The sequence below is a fragment of the Odocoileus virginianus genome, chromosome 9 (assembly GCF_023699985.2).
Source record: "Odocoileus virginianus isolate 20LAN1187 ecotype Illinois chromosome 9, Ovbor_1.2, whole genome shotgun sequence".
In the NCBI taxonomy this organism is placed as follows: domain Eukaryota; kingdom Metazoa; phylum Chordata; class Mammalia; order Artiodactyla; family Cervidae; genus Odocoileus; species Odocoileus virginianus.
This window is the reverse complement of record NC_069682.1, coordinates 74,733,954-74,753,254: the sequence shown is the minus strand read 5'-3', so window position 1 is coordinate 74,753,254 and position 19,301 is coordinate 74,733,954. Positions and strand designations below refer to the sequence as shown.

The following is a 19,301-nucleotide window of genomic DNA, read 5'->3' as shown; positions in this document are numbered from 1 at the left end:
CCAGTATGGCCAGAGCACAGAAAGCCAGACCACACAGGACCTATACCTCATGTTAGGCATTTTTTCTCTTATCTTCAGAGCAATGGAAGAACCAACCACAGAAGGCTCTGCATAAGGCCGCAGATGACTTGATTTGCACTACCAGCAATAGAATTTGTTAACCCACAGGTAGTAAACAACATCCTCAACTGAGTACCTTTCATTGGGCTGGATATTAAGAATAAGATGCTTAAGGAAGCATTGTCTCTACACTTCATATATCTTATAATAAGGAAAACATAATTACAGTTTGACATGAGCTTCAACAGAGTTAAGCTTAGAGGACCATGGAGAAAGCGCCTAAAAGACCTCCACATTTTATTCACCTGCATGAAAAGAGTAGATTCCTACAGGAAACCTTTAGTATTGCTCTCTACCTGGGGGCATATGAGTAAAGGAGAATCATTCAACCCAATGGAAGTATTTCTGTAGCCAAAATTTATAACAGTTATGAAGACTCTGAAAACGTGAAATTATTCACAAGAAACTGTTAAGTAAAAAAAAAAAAAAAAAAAAGCAGAATTCCAATTCCAGTATATACCAAGGATGGCAAAGTCTGTCTGTAATGGGCCAAATAGTGAATGTTTTAGATTTCAAGGACCATGTGGTCTCTGTCACAATTACTAACTGTGCTGCTGTAGCATCAAAATAACTCTAGACAATGTGTGAGTGAATGGGCATGGTTCTGTGCCAATAAAACTTTATTGAAAACAACAGGCAATGATGGCCAAATTTGGCTCTTGGGCTATAGTTTGCTAAGGCCCAGTCTATCCTACATTAAAATTATAACTAAATAAATGTGCAGTGTTTATGAAAATAGAGAAAAGAAACACAGAAAATGGAAGCAGTCCTTGTGCTTGGAGAATGCAATTTAAGTTTGACGGCCCTGTATTGATTTCCCTACTCAACATGTATTTATCCTTCTGGGTACAACACTCTGATTTAAGGGAGACAGAACTACCTTTCCATCATCTTTAATCCACGTGGTCCCTGGAGTTAGCCCACCCCCAAATCCAAAGTAAGGCAGATACGAATATATCATTTAAGGAATGAGGGTTTTAGCCTGAAAGCTAAGAGGAACCACTGAGGAATCTGAAAAGTCAATCATCCACAAGAAGGCAGAAGTAGTCATGAGATGGAGAAGGGTTCTAGAGATTTCCTCAAACACAGAATGTGAATATCCTGTTGTGCTAAGAACAGAAGCACGTGCAAAAGGATAAATAAAAAACAGGGTACCTGCCCCAGACCTGGCCCCCACACATCACTTCATTGCCTTGCCCATGGTGATTCATTCAAGGGAACCAGTGAGAATCACTGCCTAGGATTTTTTTCTTCTTTAATATCAAGAACAAGAAGATCCTCCAGGGCTGAGTTTGCTGAAATCACGGTGCCCACTCCTGGAGCTGCCCATGATCATCTTGCAGTTCCAAGGGTTGTCCTGCTCAAGAACAATGCCCACACACTGGAAAACAGAACTGGGACATGGACAAATGCTGGTGGACATTCGTGGGATCTCCAGATCCAGCCTTATCTAAAACCTTATCTGAAACCAGCCATACTCCTGGGTTTTCCCATGACTGGAGCCCATATGTGTTTTCTCCACCTCAGCTTGTTTCAGGTCAGTTTTTGTTCCCATCAACAAAAACCCAGAGTTAGGTCATTGTGAATGCTTTTTTCCCCCCTATTTAAAAAAATTCTTTAATCGCACTATACTACCACTTTATGAACAAATAAAAGTGAAAGAAGATGGATGCAAAAGTAATATATTTAATATTTTATTTCTCAAATGAAAGGCATGCTCTTTTTTTTTTTGCTTTTCCTTGTCAGCTGAGTGACTAAGTCAGTTGCAGTTCTTAAATTTGACCCAGAGACTCTAAACACTCTCTCCAGAAATGGACTGGGAGCCTATTTTGAAGAAAATATATAAAGACAGGGATATAGTGGAGATCACAAATGATGACAATAGAAAATATTTCAGGAAAGACCATCTGACTCTGCAAAAATGTAGTGACATATGTAGGACAGTTGAACATTTCCACGAGGGGATGAAAGTGATCCGTGACCATCACGTGGCCACAACCTCTTAGAAAAAAAGACTTTGGGAGAAAACACAAATCTGACAGTGTCACAGCCCTGCTTAAAACTCAGTGATCCCCAGTTGCCCACTTGAGCCCAGGCTCCCACAGTGGACAAAATTTTCACAGAACACAAATTTGAGTATAAAGAAATACAGTTTTCTTAAATTGCATAACTTAAATTTCATTTTTTTCTCAAACCCCCAATATACCTAATAGCAGAAAATGTAATCACGTTCAGATAACTGCCATCTCTTGGGGTTATCCACAATCAATTTAGTATTCTGCATGCACAGACACACACACACACACATACACGCACTCCTTCCTTCTACCCTGGGCAACCTTCAAGGACTAAGAAATTTGAGCATATAATCATATCTACCCACTAGTATCTGGGAATATTTTCTGGTCTTTGGTGGTGTTAGCTTTTATCTCCTGACCTTACTGAGATGCTCATGTTAACCTGTGTCTCTGGTTATCAGGTCTACCAAGGTCAAGACACAGCTTCCATGCCCAGGTGCAAAGGAACCTCTCTATCACCAACCCCATAACCACATTCCAGCAAGCAAGCAGCCAATGGCCTCTCTGGGCAAAAATGTCCCCAAATAGTGGCAAAGAGGACTCATACTTAGACTCACATCCCTTTGGCCAGAAATCAGTCAGATGGTCACACTCAGTCCCACTAAATCCAGGGCTATGTCATGTTATTCTCGGTGACACATGCCTGGAACCTTTGAGGTTCCAGTTCCTAAGAAAGAAAGGCAGATATCAGGAGAAAACAGGCACTCACTGCCTGAGATGTTTACTATGCACCTCAAAATTATTCAAGGTATAAGAACAATCACAGAGAAGCAATAGGTCAGAGAGAACAAAAGCAAAGAACAAAGGAGCAAAGGAAGACAACAAATTAAAAGAGCAAAGACAATACTAGCCGTCAAAAAAGACAAAGGTTTAAAGAGTCACTGTGGCCGAAAACTGAAATAGGAAAAAAAAAAAAACCCGAAAATCAGGAGCTGGGGGTGGGGGGTAGCTTCCAGGGAACAGAAGCGGAAGAACTGAGGCCACCTCAAAACGTGAAACAAACTTTTCACAGTCATTTTCTTGATCTTTAGGGGAAATAAACTGAGCGTGAAGCAGAGAAGGTGAGAAAAACACAGCTTATAAATGGAAACGCACCAAACAAAGTGGAAAATTCACATCAAGCCCACGGATAAGTCTCAGAACAAAGGGAAATATTGTAGGCTCAAAAAAACATGGAAAGTAAGGTTCTCATGTTGGAAAATGTGACCTGCAAGGGAAGGGAGATTTGGGGAGAAGCCAAGCAGGTGCTCCCCCTGAAACCTCACCTTCAGGTTGGTGAGACTTGGCTATTTGGTTTTGTAAAATAGAAATTTGCATGCAAGTTTTATCCTGGAATTTGATACCTGGCATTTTTTCATCCCCTGGTTTTGCACCAGTTCTAATTCTCAGAAAGAGAAGAACCTGCCTGCTTTAAACAACACGCAAATTAAGGTGTGACTTCTGGCTCCCTTTCCGTTATATATAGCTATCATCTGCTCTGGAATACGCTGGATTTCTTCCACTGAGTTCATATCCCCTTCTGTCTTTTTTAAAATGCAGTTTAAAGCTTAATGTTTCTTTCTGGAAAATCTACCATAATGTAACAACAGATTTTAAAGCTTATATGTATATTAATCAGGATGCCAACAACCGCAATCTAATATAGTCCTTACCTTTTACTGACAATGGGAATTTTAATTAAGTGCATAATTAAGATCTGAAATGCAGAATATATTTTTGATCCTGTTTACTGTGAGTTAGAAATTCTTAACATGGAATGGAGTTAGCCTCCTGCTACAAAGTTACAAATTCTTAACATGGAATGAAGTTAGCCTCCTGCTACAAAGTTACAAACATGTAACTTAACATGTTACAAATTAAGCAAATGGCAGCCACAAATGGGTTTACAAAGACATTCTGGGGAGTCCTTCAAGATGGCTGACAGAAATTGAAAATAAGTTTTATCTTCATCAGTATACTGGGTGATGATCAAATAAATTATTGTACATCTATACCATGATTCCGTATGCTTTCCTCAAAATAACAGAGGAATCTTATAGGCACTGATATGGAAAAATTACCAAGATATATTATGTATAACAATATACCTAGTATGACTCCTTTGTGCGTGTGTATGTGTGTGTGTGTGTGTGTGTATGCCTGGGCATATGTGTGTACATATATATGCATGGGCTTCCCTGGTAGCTCAGCTGGTTAAGAATCTGACTGCCAGTGCAGAAGACGTGGGTTCGATCCCTGGGTCGGGAAGATTCTCTGGAGAAGGAAATGGCAACCCACTCTAGTATTCTTACCTGGGAAATCCCGTAGACAGAGGAGCCTGGCGGGCTACAGAGTCGGACACGACTGAGGGACTGAACAATAACACATGCATACATATCTGTGTGTGTTTATGTGTAGAGAGATGTATTTGTACAATTGGATACATATGCACACATACTCAAAAACATGAAAGAGAGCCTGAAATAATAGATGACAAAATGCAAACATTGATCAGCTCTAGGGCAGGGCTTGACAAACTTTTCATGTACAGGGACAGATAACGAGTATTTCTATTTCTGTGGCCACACAGTCTCGGCAAAACTATTCAACTCTGACCTTGCAGCACAAAAGGAGCCATAGACAATATGAAGCAAAGGTGGTGTCTGGGTCCCAATAAAATTTACTTACAGAAATGGACAGGGCAATGGGGCTGCTGGAGGCAGCCTGCGTGTCATAGTCTGCCAAACCCTGCTCTGCAGAAATGAGTGTTATGCGTGCAGGGAGTCATGAGAGGGATGAGGAGAGACTTCAAGTATTGATTCTCTGTATATTTGATTTATTTTACAAGCACTCTTACTTAGAAAAAAAAATTAGAGGACTTTACTGCCATATATTAAAATTGGGCAAATTTTAGTTCTAGATTTTTTTTAAATGCAGACTTTTACATTTAAATTACAAAAAAAAAAACACGTGAATAAGCTGTTTTGCATTCTCCTCCAGATACATATTTCACATTTACCCCGAGGGAGTGATGATTCTTCTCCCCGTCACGTGAATGGAGTGGTGGAGTCTGGCTCTTCCTAACTTTTAGACCTTAGGCAAATCACTTAACCTCCATAAGCTTCAGTTTCCTCACCTATACAATGTTAATTGAAATAACACTTTACCTGAAACAGTGCTATGAGACTTCAGTGAGCTAACACACACGCAACACTCAACCCAGATTCTTACACATACGGTGCTCTCAGCGGCGGTGCGCGTGCTCGGCCGTGTCTGACCCTCTGCAACCCCGTGGACTGTAGCCCACCGGGCTCCTCCGTCCGTGGGATTTCCCAGGCAAGAATACTGGAGTGAGTTGCCATTTCCTTCTCCTGGGGATCCTCCCAACTCAGAGATCGAACCCAGGTCTCCTGCATCAGTAGCTGGATTCTTTACCACGGAGTCACCTGGGAAGCCTCAAGCTCTCAATAACTGCTAGCTATTAATATTACACCTCTAAATTAAATACAATTTCTTATACTTAAAAAGAGGGAAAAGATATTTTTATGAATTGCTTATTTGGGGCTATAAGTGACTTAATTTAGTCTTGGCTGCAAGTTCTGAGTGATCATCATATGTGTGAAAGACAGGAAACTGTCCCCCGGAGCCATCTTCCCTTTCTTCCTTTTAAAGACAGAAGTCTCTGCGTGTCAGCTGGACCCATGGACATACAGCTGAGAATACATTCCCCAGCCTCCTTTTGGGCCTTTTGTGGCCATGTGACTCTACATTGGACAACAGTGTATGAGTGGAAGTGAGAATGAAACAAATAAAAAACTGGGCATCCCTGTCTACAGACAGCAGTCACGAACCAGGCTTGACAGTGCCAAAAGCATCACTCTAGGAGATGGCAGAACCCAGGACAGAAGGAATCTAGGTGGACATTATGGATTGCTCCTGACCACCCATCAGCCAGGATTTAGATGAGACAGTACAAACCTTGGTCAAGGCTTAATAAATGGGAGAACAGCTATAAAAGAATAATAATAATAGAACTGTACTACTTGGAGCAACTCTAGCTGATGGCACAAATTGATGCTAAAAACATAAAATGACTCAAACGCAGTTTCCACTTGTTTCTTGCTAATGCAGGACTGAGTGGTTCTAGACTCGGGTGTCTCTAGCTGGGAAAGGAGGAGGCTCAGCTCCATGCTGTCACTAGGGGTCAGCATGATAGGGAGCTGCCACCTTTAAGAGGCACCTCCATCCAATGAACGATCACAGACAGAGTTTTATGGGCCAGGCCTGCAAGTGGCCCAGAATACTTCTACTCAATTCTATTGGTTAGAATTGCCATATGGCCACACCTCAGTACTTGGAGGAGGGCATGGCAATCCACCCCAGGATTTTTGCCTGGAGAGTCCCATAGGGTTGCACAGTGGGTGATGCAGAAGAAATGTTTGCTAAATGAGTGACAGGGTGTAAATAATCCAATTTCCCTGGTTTGCCCCAAGGAATACATAAAATATTACATGAAAAGATTTAGCAAAGTGCTGATGCATAGTAAGTGCTCAATAAATGCCATGCACACATTATTTGTAGATGTGAAAGAGAAATAAGATCTGTTCCTCAGGGAGGAACCACTAGAGTAGAAGAGATGGATACTTCCAGGAAAATAATTAAAATATTGTGAGGTTATAGGAGTATGTCCAGGGCTCAGATGTAGGACAGGGTGGTTAATTCTGGGGAGGAGAGAGTGGGCCAAGGGGTAAAATCACAAAGAGGGTAAAACCTAAAGAAAAGATTGTAGAATTAAAAGAACCTGCACACGCATTCTAAGAAATGCAATATTTTTCACCTTTCTGAGCCTTTCTTTCATTAAAAGAAAGTTGATGGCAGACACTGGAGTCTGTGTAGAGATGTCCTGTCTGCCTGTACAGTCCTCCCCTCCCACGGAAGCCCTGCCCTTCAAAGCATCAGCTCAAATATCGCCTCATAAGGGAAATGATTCCTACCTGTTTTTCCCTGCATGGTGACTCACAGACCAGGTCAGCCTCCACTGTCGGATGCTCTCAGCGTTTGCTCCCTGCAGACTTACACTTAGCTCTGTGTGTGTGTGTGGATGCTCTCAGCGTTTGCTCCCTGCAGACTTACACTTAGGTCTGTGTGTGTGTGTGTGTGTGTGTACACAACATCTATTTCCCCAAAGGACAATCAGCAGGACTGCATGGCTCACCATCTGGTCCTTAACTCCATGCAAGGAATATAGAAAGCACTCAATCACCATTTGTTGAACTAGAAGAATAAACCTTGCATTGTTTTCTTCAAACGGGGCCTCAGATGTAGTTAATCAGAGCCTCTAACTGAGATCAGAGCTACAGGTAAGAAGTTAGGTGACGGCTTCCCTGACGGCTCAGTGGTGAAGAATCAGCCTGACGATGCAGGAGACACGGGTTCGATCCCTGATCTGGGAAGACCCCAGACGCCACGGAGCAACTGAGCCCTGGGCCACAATTACTGAGCCTGTGCTCCAGAGCCCAGGAGCCCCAACTACTGAGCCACGTGCCACAGTTACTGAAGCCCGCACGCCCTAGAGCCTGTGCCCAGCAGCGAGAGAAGCCTCTGCAGTGAGAAGCCTGCACACCGTGAGGAAGAGGAGCGCCCGCTCACCGCAACTAGAGGAAAGCCTGCGCAACAAAGGCCCAGCACAGCCAAAAATAATCAACTAATTCAATTTAAAAAGAAGCTTGCTGAGCTGGTGATAAAGTTGACATGGTTTAGTAAAATCTTAAGTCTCAGAAGGCAGTAAAATGCAATGGTGAAAAACAGTAGGCTCATACTATCTCTGTAAATCCACTGGAAATCTAAAATTATCGTGAAAATCAAAGTTTATTTTTCTTAAATGGCAAGCTCTAGAACCGAACATAGGGCATCGGAACTGCAGTCTTGGCCCTACCGTGTATTCATCGTCAGAGTGTTCACTCTGCCAGTCTCTTCACGTATCAATTAGTGATGGTGGGGATAAAGGCTCAGACTCTGCAGGGGAGTAAGGAATCTGCAATAAAGTACTTCCACGTGGGGAGTTTTCAGTAACTACTAGATATTCCTATTTTTTTCCCTCCTGCCTCTGGAGAGTTAAACAGGAGAGCCATTCCTCTTTCTGCCAGAGGTGAGCCACAGTAATGAATATAGGTGATGGGAATAGTACAGGACCAAAGAGATTTAGTTCAGAGCAATCATCTCATTGCAATCTCCAGATGTTACTATGATCTCATTTCCTTGAGAAGACTCACAGATGTTCACACATCAATGCAGGGAAATAGAGCTACTCAGGATAAAACTAGGTCATTATTGACCAAGAAGGTCGAAGAATGCTCAGACACACTTCCACATGCACCCATGAAGCTGTGAAATAATTGACGTTTCAAAATGAAGACCATAGGCACTGGGAAGGGAACATGACTCACAGATGTTATATATATACACATTTGTTTACCGACTCCAAGGTACATATATATATACACACAAGCCAGGAATAAGTCACCTGATAATTCAAGATTAGATGCACATAGAGACAAGTCTATAATATCACTTCTGTTTAAAAAGTGTGTGTGTCAGTGTTTTGTAATAAAAGTTTACATTGATCAAGTGCTTTACTATGTTATAGGCATTGGTAAAGCATCACTCAGTCATAGCTGATTCTTTGCAACCCCATGGATTGTAGCCCGCCAGGCTTCTCTGTCCATGGCATTCTCCAGGCAAGAATACTGGAGTGCATAGCCTTTCCCTTCTTCAGGGGATCTTCCCAACCCAGGGACTGAATCCAGGTCTCCCTCACTTCAGGCAGATTCTTTACCAGCTGAGCCACAGGGAAACCCAAGAATGCTGGAGTGGGTGGCCTATCCCTTCTCCAGGGGACCTTCCTGTCCCAGGTATCAAACCAGGGTCTCCTGCATTGCAGGCAGATTCTTTACCAGCTGAGCTATCAGGGAAGCCCCGTGTATCTATGGGGACCCCATACGGGGATGCTCAGAAGTTCCTGAGGAAGAAGGTGGGTTGCAGGAGCTGTGGGGTGGTGTTAGTGCACAGGTAATGGCCACAATGCTTTTGAGTCATCAGTACCCCATTTCCACCCCTGGTTGGTTTGCTGAGGCCAGGAAACTGAGATTTCAGGGTAGTTGAGAAAGCCAATGCTGATAATTGTCCTACACTCACAGATATACTTAAATTGCCATATTCTAAGCAACATTTTGAACGTTCTCAGTTCCTTTCCATAACAGATGGTAAACTTCTAGAAATTATATCCCAAAAGGTAATACTGCTTGTAAATATAAGTAGTTCTGAACATTTTTTTTTCATAAAACTCTTGGATAATATATACATAGAGAATTTTTTTTAAGCAACACTGTAAGAATTAAATGAAGAGGTCATTACGAGAGCAAAATGATTTCCCTCAGTCAGACAGCACAGGGTATGTATTTTGACACAAATTTAAAGATATATTTAAACTTTCTAAAGTTTCTAGATGTATTTTTAGATTTGGTGTTTAAAAAGCTCTATTTTTCAGATAGTTATCTGAAGGCAGATAGTCTGGGGTTCAAATCCTGGTTCTATCACTTATTGGCTCTGAAACCTTAGGCAAGTCACTTAACCACAGTAGGTCTCAAGATTGTCATCTCTGTAATGGGGATTAGTATAGGGTTGTGACCATAGGCAACCTATTCAGCCTCTCCTTAGATTTTATTATTTGAGGAAAGGCTATGATTCCAAGTTAAGATGTTCATTGGAGGGTCTGCCAACTCTTACTGAGCTTCCCTGGTGGCCCTTTCATTTCAGGCACATATCCCTCTCTGTACAAATGTGCAGACAGGCAAACAGGTAAACAGACAGGGCTAAGGGCTTGGGAACCAGTTGTTATGTGGCTCCTAAACCTGAGACTCCTAACTCTTGATCTTCTGTGAGAAACCAGTGAAAAGTCACTCAGTCTCTTTTGATTTTTTGCGACCTCATGGACTGTATCCTGCCAGGCTCCTCTGTCCACGGGATTTTCCAGGCAAGAATACTGGAGTGGGTGGCCATTCCCTTCTCCAGGGGATCTTCTCAACACAGGTATTGAACCTGGGTCTCCCCCACTGCAGGCAGCTTCTTTACCATCTGAGCCTCATGAGAAGCCAGTATTCTCTTAATAAGTCCAGGGTTTATCTAAGTTAACCAGAATCAGTTGCTGTTGCTTATGGCCAATAACCCTAACTGATAAAGATGTTTCATTCTGTAACTGGGCTGAAGTCTCTCAGGGCAGTTTCTCTGCCTTAAAATCACCAGTATGGCCAAGAACTGAACTTTAACCAGGGGCAGAGTACCAGAATGTTGGCAATGTTGAGTGTGTGTTGTGTGTGCATATAGCAAATAAAGTTCTAGAAAAGCCTCCTGGTTCCCGAGACTTCACAGAAGTCTACAGGGCAAATGCAAGAGGTTAGGAGCTCAGCATCTAGAATGCGGGGTAGGTGGGTTCAAGCCCAAGCCCCACCGCTTCCAAGCAAGAGGGTGCCAGCGAACTTATTCCTCGCGCACTCAGCCCCCTCAGTGGCAAAAGGCACATAGCCACGGACCCCACCAGCCAGGGCTGTGGTGAGGGGTAAATGAGAAATGCCTCTGCCCTCAATAAATGTGGACCGACAGTGATGATGGTGATGAGGGCAATGGAGACGTCTGATTCCCAGGTGGCGAGACCTGCAGGGAGCCTGAAGAACAACAGGAAGAGAAGCCATCCCAAGGGAACAGGCATTCGAACACAGCGAGACCAGCTCTGTACAAAAGCCTTAGTCTCCAAAGAAGGCATGATTCTGAATATAACAGTCTTCGGGGTTCTTGGGCTGGTCTTCTGGCCAAGACCTTGTTGGACTCTCGTCCACAAGCCTGATGGAGAACTGAGAAAATACCAGTAAACACCGAAGACACTTTGGGCACAGGAACTCTGTAAGACACAGGAATGCCAGGGAACTCCAAGGTCCCGAGGTCAGAGGGCACCCCAGGGGGCCCTCCCACATCACACCTGGGCACTGTGAGCGCCCAGTTTCTCAGCGCTCCCCTCCACAAGAAGGGTATGAAAACATTCAATAAAGACAGAATCAGGAACAGCACCGCAGAGCCAAGCCATCCTGGCACCTAAGGCATCAAGAAACAGCAGCTGTGTGGACCCTGTCTTTATGAGAATTTTTTATATTCTGTTCATAGCGAATTTCTTTACATTCATCTTGATTTTTTTAAATATCCCATTAAAATACTGATGTTGATGATGGAGTTTTGGAGGGCGCCCTTAAACGCTGAACCCAGGGTCACCGTCTCACTTACCGCACCCCGCAGGGTACCCTGAAACAGTCATCAGGGAGGGGAGCCACTTGACAGAGGCCAGCTGGGCAGATGGAACCCAGGGGACAGAAAACAGTGGGTTATCTCTGTCACCGTGCTCCCCCACCCACCACTTGCACTCACCGACACAGATCGCCAACGTTATGCTGGGAAGCATTTCAGAACCACTGATACCTTGGTGAAGAGCTGAAAAGGGACCTGGTCAGTTAGGTAGGTGGTCAGGACTTGGTTCTCCTTCCTGCCCGAGCTGCCCACCCCCCACTACCCTGCCACCACACACTCACAACAGGAAGTTCGTCAGCAGCTCATCAGGGTCCATCTACCGCTCTTCCTTCGGTGATGGTGCATCTCCACGTGAGGACAAGCAGTGCACACGAAACAGGGCCTGCCCTCCAGTCCTGCACGTGCATGCAGAGGCTGAGACCAGGGCTGACAAAGGCTAATTGGCAGCCTCAGCAGTCAGTTTCTGATGACACAGTCGAAATCATAAAAGAGATGAGAAGAAGAAAGGTTAGAGGGAATAATAAAAAATATATCTATATCATGAACATTTGTAGATGAGAAGAGAGGGCAATTTGAAAGACAGGGGAGGACCAGCTCTCCGTAAACAAGGAGAAATAAGAAACAAAGATATAGAAATGCCTTCCTTGAAAGACCACGTTAAAAGAGATCAATGCACCGACAGATACATAAATTGACAGAAGTGCCAATGAAACGGATAATTTGGCATGTTATAGTCTCGGGCTGCCATTTACTTGAATTCAGGGAGAGACACACAGATACAAGTTAAATTTAGTAATAAACAGAGCTTGAATTATAAAGTCAAATACTGATGTGACTTGAGGGACTGGCTACAATATCTGTTTACAAACCCACAGTTGCCCTAGAGTGTTCAGGAATATTTTTATCTCCTCATTTGTTACTTCATCCTTTATTAAATTCTATAAAATAAAATTTAAAAAAACATCCAGAAGGGAAGGAGAAAAAAATAAAAAACAAATAACTGTGTTTCTTGTAGAGGTCAGCATTTTCTTAAGGGGAAGCTAAGCAGTTGATTTGTGTTCTTGCTGGAAAACCGATTTAGGATTCGGCTTAAGGTGATTAAAAATTTTAAACTGCATGAATTTACCATTTTGGTCAGACGTGGTTTTTTATTGTGTCAAACTCTGCGTAGGTTTTGGAGAGAAAGTATGTACTTCTGTAGTAGGAAATGATGGATTCTTTTTTTGCTGCTTTTGCTTCAGAGAATTTCCCTGTCCGAGGAAATGACCTAGTTTATGGCTTTTCTGCATTCAGGGCATGTTACCAATGTGCACACAAAGACAAAAAAAAAAAACAAAACAGAGCAACAATGGGGAATAGCCTTTGGATTATTAAAAGAAAAATCACAAGCCGAATTTTATGTATGGAAAAGGCTCCAGAGTTCTTTGACCAAAATGTGATTCCACATATCTTCTGCGGGCAGGTCACATTCACACCCAAGAGGAAGCTGTCAGCTGAGACCGAGCTCGCAAACTGGCGGCCCAGGGACCAAGCGGGGCTAGAGATGCAGGGTCTTGCACAGTCTTGTCACACTGCAGAGAATACTGTGTGTGTGTGTGTGTGTTTAGTTGCTAAGTCATCTTCAACTGTTTTGTGACCCCATAGACTGTAGCCCACCAGGCTCCTCCGTCCATGGGATTTCCCAGGCAAGAATACTGGAGTGGGTTGCCATTTCCATCTCCAAGGGAATCTTCCTGACCCAGGTATCAAACCTGGGTCTCCTGCATTGACAGGCAGATGCTTTACCACTGAGCCACCGGGGAAGGTGCAGAAAATACTGAATTTTATTTATTTGGCTGCCAACATTTAAAAACTAGGAGACTTCCTATAAAATTTCAGTTTGGGCTTCTCTTTAAACACCTGACAATCTGATAATGCAAGGTCTGCATTCCCACGGCACAACGGCTGGGCTGAGTAGCGGCCGCCCCTCAGAGAGCACGGGTGCCTCCGTTTCTTCCCAGACCCCACCGCTCCCTGATGTCTTGAGGCTGAGTCTCGGCTACCATTTATCATCACACTTGCGCTACTGTTTCCCTTATAGTGAGCTTAAGAAATATGAGCAATATCCCGTATACCCGCATCTCTTAAAACTGGGGAAATTAAGCCAGATCAGGCAATTCACGTGCTTCAAGGGAAAAAATTTCTCAATTTCAGCTTGATTCACTTCATTAATAGGTCTCTATAAAAATAACAGCTAACAACTCAATGAGTCAGGCGATTTTCTAAGCCTTTCACATATTTTAAGTGCATTTAATCTGTACATCTACTCTATGAAGTAGGTATTATTATGATCCAGTTTCACAGATGAGGAAATTGAGGCTCAGAGAGGTTGTGACTTGCTTAAAGTCCACTGCTAGGATTTGGATGGACCCTGTAGGGATCTGAATGCATGCCCCCCGGCACACATATACAAGCATGTAATAAGAACAGCTAGCATATATTACCTGCCTAGTATGTTCCAAGCACCAGAAGAGGCTCTTAAAATATAGATCAATACAGAAACTTACAGTGGGTTGCAAAAAGGCTACAAATATAATAAGATGTTTCAAAGGTTAAAAAGAGAAAACTGTTAAACTGTTACACTGAGTGCCCAGGGGATGCTCAGAAGCAGTTTTCACTGAGGAGGCGAAGGTTGTAATGGACCTTCAAGTGTAAGAAGGCATGAGATACATAGGGTTGTGGCTCGAACATGATGGTCTTTGGCTGGAAAGAACAGACGGGAAAGTACAGATCACAGCCCGGGAAGTCCCGGGGCAAGACCAAGGTAAAACTGAATCCTATTTCTTCGTATTTCTTGAAGTACCAGCAATGCGTCCTGCATTCTGGAGGAGAAAAGGAAGAACAAACCTTGACCCTGCCCTCAAAGAGTTAACACACCAGGGGCTTCCCAGGTGGCGCAGTGGTGAAGAATCTGCCTGGAGACCAGGGTTCGATTCCTGGGTTGGGAAGACCCCCTGGAGAAGGAAATGGCAACCCACTGCAGTATTCTTGCCTGGGAAATCCCATGGACAGAGGAGTCTCACTGGCTACCATCCATGGGGTCACAAAGAGTCAGACACAACTGAGCAAATGAGCATGCACACCCACACACACACACATGCACAGTCATAATGCCAAGGGCTTGGCACACGGTAAGTGCTCTAAAATTGTATTCTTTATTGTAAAGATTATTGTTGTTGTTTTTATGTAAACAATAATGCTGATTGTTTCATAAACCAGGTGAGTGGCATCACTGCTTCCTTCCAGCGGATAATCAAAAATCCCAGCATACCTGCAGGTCCTCAGGGTCTTGTGAACTGTGAAGCTAACCCATGTGTTCTGCCTCAATTAAGAGTAGAGAAATGGCATCTTCTCCACGCTGTGATTTTAAGTAATATCAATGTTTCATAAAACTTATTAGTGTAGGTCTAGGTGAAACAAAAATAAGATAGCACACTGGGAAATTAATTTTAAACAAATTACATGTAAAATGCAAGGATTCATAATATTGTTTCTAAAGCAGTCTAATCTTAATATCATATATTTTGCTTTATGAAGCTCCCAGTTTTAGATTAATCATATTGTTTTTTTATTTACTACTTCACATAATAATTGGCTTATCTGTGATATTAATATGTATGAATTTTTTGTTTGCTCCTTCAAGAAAGCATTCAGCTTGATGCTTATAATATGTTGATTTTAATATGCAATGGATGTGTTTATATGCAGATTAAATTGGATTGCATTTATACTAAACAAGAAAACCAAAATGTAGAGAGGGGCTGAGACCTGAGTAACTCTCATTAAACTACGAGAATCCATGACAGAGTTTTCAGCTCATTTCCCTCTAACAGCACAGTAGTAGATCGAAATTTGCCATTTACCTCATGATGCGCTACACATTTTTAAAACGATTAAGAGGCACCTGACTCTGAGTTTCTCCCATAGCAGTGGTTCTCAGCGAGGGAAAGGGGGAGGCTTTTGACCCCCAGAGGACATTAAGCAACATCTGGAGATATTTTTGGTTGCCACCACTGGTTGGAGGCAGGGAGGGAGGAGTTGCTGCTGCTGCTGCTGCTAAGTCGCTTCAGTCGTGTCCGACTCTGTGCGATTCCACAGACGGCAGCCCACGAGGCTCCCCCGTCCCTGGGAGTCTCCAGGCGAGAACACTGGAGTGGGCTGCCATTGCCTTCTCCAATGCAGGAAAGCGAAAAGTGAAAGTGAAGTCGCTCAGTCGTGTCTGACTCTTAGCGACCCCATGGACTGCAGACTACCAAGCTTCTCCGTCCATGGGATTTTCCAGGCAAGAGCCCTGGAGTGGGTACCATCGCCTTCTCCAGAGGGAGGAGTTACTGGCACCTAATGAACAAAGACCAGGGACGCTATTAGGGGCTTCCCTGGTGGCTCGGCTTGTGAAGATTCTGCCTGCGGCGCGGGAGACCCAGGTTTGTCCTGGGTGGGGAAGATCCCCTGCAGATGGGCACGGCAACCCACTCTAATACACGCGCCTGGAGAATCCCACGGACAGAGGAGCCTGGCGGGCTACAGCCCACAGGGTCACAGAGAGTCAACATGCCTGAGTGACTGAGCAGCAGCAGAGATGCTATTTAACATCCTACAGTGCAGAGCACAGCCTCGCAAACAAGGCTGCCCCTCCCAGGACTTCAAAGTTCTGAGCTGAGAACTCCACCCTTGTTACACAAAAGCAAAATCGTTGTTTGTTTATAAGTAAAGGATCCTATATATGTACATACATATATATATATATATATATAATGTATAGACTCACTTATTCAACAGATACACATTGAATTCCTACAATGTATCAGAGACTCTTCTAGGAAAAGTCTCTCGCAGAGTTTACATAGATAGATTGTGATAAAAGACAGGTACAAAGAGAGCTAACACACGTGACACAGTGTAGTGGGAGGGCGCCGTGAAGGGAGAGCCGGGAGAGCCGCGCTGGCACACATACACGGCCACATGTGAGACAGACGGCTGGCAGAAGCTGCCGTGTAACAGAAAGCTAGCTCAGTGCTCCGCGCTGACCTGGAGGGCTGGGATGGGGGGCGGAGGCAGGCGCAGGAGGAGGGGCTATCTGTGTGCACAGAGCGGACTCACGTTATTGTACGGCAGGAACTAACACATTTGTAGAGCAATTACACTTCAATAAAAACACTGTGTTTCAGATATAATACTTGAAAATACACCGAAACATGAATAGTTACAGTTTGCTGCATATTCCTCCAATTTTTGTTTCCATGAGTATCCTAACTCCACCATCTCTACTGTTTATTCACTTTTTTACAAGTGAATATACAAACACATATCCTTCTTGACAACTTTCCTTTTTCCCACTTATTTCTAAAGCCCAAATGGTCTTGCTTTGTCTCGTTTTGACTTTTGCAACAGCTCACTGAAGAGGAGCAGAGAAGGGAGGAGGAAGTACTTGGTAAGTTTTATTTCCGTTCCTTACGTTTCCACGTCTAGCAGAAAAGCAATTGACAGAAGAGAGAGACATGAAAATCAGGCCAACAAATAACACAGCTGTTGGAATGGGCAGCCCAGGGCTTTAGGATTTCTCTTTTTCAAGGGCCCAGTTCTGCCCTTCACCCATGCCTTGTCATTTTCTCCATAGATACCTTACACATCTTTTGGAAGTTTTTTTCCTAGGTGTCACTGTCTCTTAGGAACATATCACCTCCCTGTTTACAACCTCCCAAGTGCCCCTAGGGACCACTGGGTAAATGCCAAACCCCTTTGTTTGAAACACTAAGTACTTCTTCATTAAGGATCTTCCCGATCACACTTCCTAAAGCTACAGCCGTTTCCACAAACGCTTCATGTACTTTCAGACACCTTCCCTTCGGGGCCCTATCCTTTCTGTCAAGAACATCCTTTTGCTTTACTTTACCTCAGAGGTGAACTTATCCTTCAGCACCAGCAAAAACAGCACCTCTTAGCAAACCCGCTGATGACCCTCTGATCAAGCTGTGCGGCAGGAGCGGGTCTTGAACAATCACTCTGCGTTTTCAGCCTGGCTCCCTCACCCTTTGTTCCCTCACTGGCATTCCAAGGAATATTTCTTCTCAAACCAAAAATGAAGACCCAGAGAGGCTACACGGCTAACTCTGAGATGGAGTGATTTAGATGCATGTTTCCAGGGGCAGCTTCTGTCTCAATAAACAGGGCTCAGACGTGGATCGAAGGAAAAGGGGACGGGGAGAGGGCAGACGAGGGGCTCGGCCTGGAGGAGGAGTCAAAACCTTGGCTTTCTGAAGCTGCGGGGGAGGGCTCATGACCAACAGAATTGCGTCTCCGGGACCTCAGAGCAGAACACGAGACCAAGTGTGAGCACGTTCCCATGCAGACAGTGCGACCTAAGGATCTGAAGTACCTATACACCCTCCAAGCAAAGAGGGGTTTGGATATCTTGAGAAAGGGACAGCATCTTCCAGGGAAACCCTTGACCCCTGAGCAAGAACTAATCAAACAGAAACAGAAAGGTTTCTGTGTGAGTTTCCTAGCAAGGGGAGGAGAATCTCCAAAGAACGCAAGACAGTGCTCAGAGGGAAAAGAGTCAGCATACACATCTGCTGGGGCCAGAGACCATGGACGCAGTTCACAACGCTGACAGTCACTTCCCTGCTCGCCCAACCTCAACTCCATCCCAATTCTCTGAAGAAGAAGGTCAGAAGCCCCTTTGGACAGATGTGTGACTACAGAGTGAAGGACGAAACAAGGTGACCACATTCCTCGTTACTGGATGTAGACTTTCCTGGACAGCTTGTCTAAGGGAAGGAGATCTTAATTTAAGTCAAGTTCAGAAATTGGCTTATTATATGAGGCAAATAATACCATTTGCAGCAACATGGAGGTCCTAGATGTTGTCATACTGAGTGAAGTAAGCCATACACAGAAAGACACATATCATATGATATCACTTAGATGTGGAATATAAAAAAACAGAGGTACAAATGAACTTAATTTCAAAATGGAAGCAGAGTCATGGATGCAGAAAACAAACTCGTGGTTACCGGGGACAGGAGGGGAGGGACAAATTGGGAAATTGGGATTGACATTGATACACACTATTAATATAGTGTGTATTTAGCTATTAATATAGCTAAAATAGAAGACTAATAAGACCCTGCCGTACCACACAGGCGCATGCATGCATGCTAAGTCACTTCCGTTGTGACTGACTCTTTACGACCCTGTGGGCTGTAGCCCACCAGGCTCCTCCGTCCATGGGACTTTCCAGACAAGAAAACTGCAAGGAGGGTTGCCATGCCCTCCTCCAGGATAGCACGGGTAAGTCTACTCAGTACTCTGAATGGCCTAAATGGCAAAAGAGTCTTTCACAAAAAAAAAAGAGTGGGTATATGTATAACTGATTCATTTTGCTGGACAGCAGAAACTAACACATTGTACATCAACTATATTTCAACAAAAATTTTTTAAATACAATTAAACAGATTCTGTTAAAGTAAAAAAATTTCTAATTTCAGAACTAAAACTGTGTTTAGTAACTTAGAGCAATGCAGAAGTTTCTATTAACATAAATGATCAAGAAAAATCATCTAAGGGCAGAGGAAACCCCTCCCAGCCCAATAAAGTTTTAAGTGATAGTGGGAGATAAAATAAAATTGCTTTATGTTTACACCCCATTATTCCTAACCTGTTTAATGTTCTATTATATACATAAAGCCACTGCTTAGCATAATGTCTTACACATGGTAAATTCTCAATAAC

At 43.5% G+C, this 19,301-nt stretch overlaps 1 long non-coding RNA gene across 4 annotated transcripts in view; it reads right to left on the bottom strand.

Moving 5' to 3' along the window:
* Positions 1–19,301, bottom strand: part of LOC110145520 (uncharacterized) — an 89,300-nt gene that overhangs the window by 68,114 nt on the left and 1,885 nt on the right. For 2 of the 4 annotated variants that reach the window (XR_011489293.1, XR_011489295.1), the window contains exons 2-3: positions 11,810–11,991; positions 11,649–11,711 (exon numbers count right to left, since the gene is read on the bottom strand). The exons of 1 other annotated variant lie outside the window; for it this stretch is intronic. This is a non-coding gene — a long non-coding RNA (uncharacterized lncRNA). The remainder of the gene's footprint in view (positions 1–11,648; positions 11,712–11,809; positions 11,992–19,301) is intronic. One more of the 4 variants, XR_011489294.1, reaches the window with a different exon arrangement.